Source organism: Egretta garzetta, unplaced genomic scaffold (assembly GCF_000687185.1).
Source record: "Egretta garzetta isolate BGI_Z169 unplaced genomic scaffold, ASM68718v1 scaffold121, whole genome shotgun sequence".
NCBI classification, from domain to species: domain Eukaryota; kingdom Metazoa; phylum Chordata; class Aves; order Pelecaniformes; family Ardeidae; genus Egretta; species Egretta garzetta.
The window spans coordinates 354,130-359,128 of NW_009258479.1; positions in this window are offsets into that span (position 1 = coordinate 354,130).

The following is a 4,999-nucleotide window of genomic DNA, read 5'->3' on the forward strand; positions in this document are numbered from 1 at the left end:
TGCTGAAAGCAGGATGTCCTCTCCTACCTGAGTCATCCTGTGATGATCCTATTACATTGTGTGGCTCTGGACCAGCACCATATTCAGATCACAGGTGCAAAAAGACCCCATTTTTAAGATGGAAAGAGACATTTTAATGGGAGAGGGACATCTTTACACCTGAGATGGCCCTCAGTGACTCCAAAGATCTCACAGCATATTCCAGTATCTAACCCTTTTTAATCTGGAGGCTGCGATAACAAGGACAGATCACAAGAGAACAGAAAATTTCAGTGCAAATAGCAAATAAAAACACCTCTGTACAGACCGAGCTATCATCTCCTCCACCTGTGCCAGGGGAGTGGAAAATGGGAGTTAGCTCCAGAGTTAGCTCCTTTGAGGAGAAGATTCCCCCCATCTGGGGAAACTTTCCAAAACTTTCCCCCAGGAGAGGCCAAGAGAGGCAGTGCTGTACCAAGGGAATGGCTTCTGTCACGGTCCGTCCTTCCGGCTGAGCGGGCACATCGCTCTGCTTAACCGAGACGGTGGCGATGCTTTGCCAGTGCCGGGTCCATTCACTCTTGGTTTCAGAGCGCTGTGCTCCCCTTCCCGGCAGGGCTGACGGATGGATGCCAGGGACAGGGTTGGAGTGCGGCAGTGACCACAGCCTGTCCAGACTGAGCTCTTGCCTGTGGCTGGCTGCCTTCCTGCACACTTACCAAACCAGAAACCAAACCTTCAGCTGCTACTTTTCATTTGATTTCCTTCCTCCACCTTTTAAGATGTGTTGGGTTTGGGGGATTTTTTTTTTTTTTTTGACAGCTTTGAAAGGTGAGTGAGTCATGATACATTTGAGATCTCTCTTCTATTAGATAACATGAGCATCTTCACAGCTTTTTCTCTCCTTGGAGAGGAAGGGTCCTTAGCTACAGGGCAGAGGCTGGGGTGGGAGCTGCCCCAGCATCTCAGCCGCTGCCAAGACCTGCCCCTTGCAGGGGAATGAGGGCCCTGTGCCTCCTGCCTCTCACTCAGTCCCACTTGGCCATTAAAATAATAGAAGAATTAAATTTGTGCATGGTTACTCTTACTGAAAGGAAGCCATTGCTCACAGCTGAGCACCCTCCCGTGACCGGGCTCCGCACATGATGGAGGGGAGGGATGTATTCCCCTCTCACAGCTTCACTCTGCCGGTGATGCAGCTGATACATTGCTGTGTCCAGGCTCTTGGCCCATTTAACTTGTGTGCTCCACTGCTTCCTCCTCCTCCCCCAGCCCAGGCACGTGTCACTGTCGCAACTCGGTTGAATCCTTTGTCCTACTTTTTTTCCTTTGACATTCACAGCATTTGACAAGGCTTTTCTAGCTGTCATGGGATGATCCTAGGGTGGTGGTGCTGACTGCAGGGTTCCCACAGCCTGGCTGGGGCGGAAGCTCTGGACTTGGTTATCATTTCAATGTTATTATGTTATTATGTAAATGACCAGCTGGAGTGCACGGAGCTCCGCCTGGAGATGCACGAGGAGCCAACTGAGAGCTTATGGGTCAGGATTAAAGGGAGGGCAGGGACAGGTGACATTACAGTGGGAGCCTGCTCCAGGCCACCCAACCAGGAAGACCGAGCGGATGAGGCACTCTATAGACAGATAGGAGCAGCCTCATGTTCACAAGCCCTGGTCCTCACGTGGGACTTTAGCCACTCCGATATCTGTTGGAGGGACAATATGGTGGGGCATAAGCAATTCGGGAGGTTCCTGGAATGTGTTGATAATAACTTCCTTCTCCAAGTGATAGAGGAGCCAATGAGGAGAGGTGCTATGCTGGACTTTGTTCTCACCAGCGAGGAGGGGCTGGTGGGGAATGTGAAGCTCAAGGGCATCCTTGGCTGCAGAGACCATGAAATGGTAGAGTTTAAGATCCTTAGGGCAGTGAGGAGGGCGCACAGCAAGCTCACTACCCTGGACTTCAGGAGAGCAGACCTTGACATCTTCAGGGATCTGCTTGGTAGAGTACCATGGGATAAAGCTCTGGAGGGAAGGGGGCCCCCAGGAAAGCTGGTTAATATTCAAGGATCACCTCCTCCAAACTCAGAAGCGATGCCTCCCAATAAAGAGGAAGTCAGGCAAAAACGTCAGGAGGCCTGCATGGATGAACAAGGAGCTCCTGGACAAACTCAAACACAAAAAGGAAGCCTACAGAGGATGGAAGCAAAGACAGGTAGCCTGGAAGGAGCACAGAGAAATTGTCCGAGCAGACAGGGACCAGGTTAGGAAAGCTAAAGTCCTGATGGAATTAAATCTTTCTGGGGATGCCAAGGGCAACACGAAAAGCTTCTATAGGTATGTTGGTGATAAAAAGGAGACTAGGGAAAATATGGGCCCTCTCTGGAAGAAATGGCCCAGGGGTATAGAGAAGGCTGATGCACTTAACGACTTTTTTGCCTCAGTCTTCACCATCAAGTGCTCTAGCCACACTGCCCAAGTTGCAGAAGGCAAAGGCAGGGACTGGGAGAATGAAGAACCACCCACTGTATGAGAAGACCAGGTTCGAGATCATCTAAGGAACCTGAAGTTGCAGAAGTCCATGGGATCTGATGAGATGCATCCGTGGGTCCTGAGGGAACTGGCAGATGAAGTTGCTGAGCCACTATCCATCATATTTGAGAAGTCGTGGCAGTATGGTGAAGTTCCCACTGACTGGAAAAGGGGAAACAAAACCCCATTTTTAAAAAGGAAAAAAAATGAAGACCCAGGGAACTAGAGGCTAGTCTGTCTCACCTCTGTGCCTGGTAAGATCAAGGAGCAGCTCCTCCTGGAAACTATGCTAAGGCACGTGGAAATTAAGGAGGTGATTTGTGACAGCCAATATGGCTTCACTAAGGGCAAATCAGGAAGGGATGCCATCCAGAGGGACCTTGACAGGCTTGAGAGGTGGTCCAAGTGCAAGGTCCTGCACATGGGTTGGGGCAATCCCAAGCACAAATACAGGCTGGGAAGAGAATTGATTGAGAGCAGCCCTGAGGAGGACTTGTGGGTGTTGGCTAATGAGAAGCTCAACATGACCTGGCAATGTACACTTGCAGCCCAGAAAGCCAACAGTATCCTGGGGTGCATCAAAAGAAGTGTGACCAGCAGGTTGAGGGAGGTGATTCTCCCCCTCTGCTCTGCTCTTGTGAGACCCCATCTGGAGTACTGTGTTCAGCTTTGGGACCCCCAACATAAGAAGGACATGGACCTGTTGGAGTAAGTCCAAGAGCAGGGCCATGAAGATGATCATGAGGGCTGGAGCACCTCTCCTATGAAGACAGGCTGAGAAAGTTGGGGTTGTTCAGCCTGGAAAATAGAAGGCTCCTGGGAGACCTTATAGCAGCCTTCCAGTACCTGAAGGGAGCCTACAAGAAAGCTGGAGCAGGACTTTTTACAAGGGTATGTAGTGATAGGACAAGGGGTAGTGGCTTTAAACTGATTTAGACTAGATAATAAGGAAGAAATTTTTCACCATGAGGGTGGTGAGGCACTGGAACAGGTTGCCCAGAGAAGTTGAGGATGCTCCATCACTAAAAGTGTTCAAGGGTTGCATGGGGCTTTAAGCAACCTGGTCTAGTGAAAGGTGTCCCTGCCCATGGCGGGGGGGTTGGAACTAGATAACCTTTAAGGTCCCTTCCAACCCAAACCATTCTATGATTCTATGATTTTGGTTCACCCTCTTTTCCCTAAAAGAAAGCAGGCTGGGTCAGGTTGGAAGGGACTTTGGTCCAACCTCCTGCTCACAGCAGGGTCAGTTCTGAGGTCGTTCAGGTTGCTCAGGGTTTTATCCAGCCTAGCATTGAAAATCTCCAAGGGTGGAGACTGTATGATCTCCCTGGGCTACCTGTCCCAGGGTTTGATTGTCATCATGGTAAAGAATTTTTTCCTTGTATCCGTTTTCAACCTCTTGTCTTTCAACTGTCTCATCTCCAAGCCATGCACCACCATGAGGAGCCTGGCTCCATCTGCTCAGTAATCTGCTTGTTAACTGGCAGGCTGCTCTTAGGTCCCCCTGAAGCCTTCTTCTCACCAGGCTGAACAAGCCCACCTCCCCCCACCTCTTTTCACAGGGCAGATGCTCCAGTCCCCAACTCCCTTGGTGGGTTTTCACTGAACTTTCTCCAGTTTTTCAATGCCTTTCTTGCATTGGAGGGGGTCCCAAAACTGAACATGGGAGGGAAGGCTGAGCTATGGGAATAAGGAAAAGGATTGTTTGGGGAGTAGGTGGGAGAACTGCAGGAATACTGCAGGGGGCTGAAAAGATATAGATGGTGACAGTTGCAGGGAGCAGCAGGAAGGTCAGTGTGTGTTGGGTCCTTTAAGGATTAGAGACCAGCTGAGCCTGACCTGGGGGGAAATGGCTCCCAGATGCTGGGAATCAGTCAACAGCTCCCCCCATCCCCATCACAGTTGAAGGACTTATATAGGAGCCCAGGGGAAGCATTTGGCTGGTTTGGCTGATTCAGGAGCAAAGAGAAGGTAAGCGATTTGCTTTGTGGTATGAGTTTTGGTTGGTTTGGTGGTTTGGCTTACTTTTTTTCCCCTGAAATAAGTAGTGTGGTTTAGTAGCTTCTCATGGGAGTAGCTGCAGTAGTTGTGGCTGGTCTTTGTGTCTTACAAGGCTGCTCTAAAAATGCTGAGAAGGCTTCTAAGATGCGTGTGGGAGACAAGGGCTACCACAATATGTAAAGGGAGGTTTAAGATATATCCAGATAGAAAGGCAAGTAGCACATAAACAGTTGTTTGTTTTAAAGCTCCAGTGATGAGACGGTGCTCCAAGGCTTTGATGCCTATGGGGTAGTGAGGGGTAAGAGCTTCAATAGGGTCAGCTCCTCTGGTCTCCAGAGCAGGGCTTTGGCAGAGTCTCAATCAGAACTTGAAAGATAAGGTCAAAATTGAGCTTTTGCTGGACCTGGAGGGATGCCCTGACCAACCTGAGGCTGGCTCCAAGCAACAGCTTCAGTGCTTGTAGCAGGGTTGGAGCTAGTAGCGGTGGT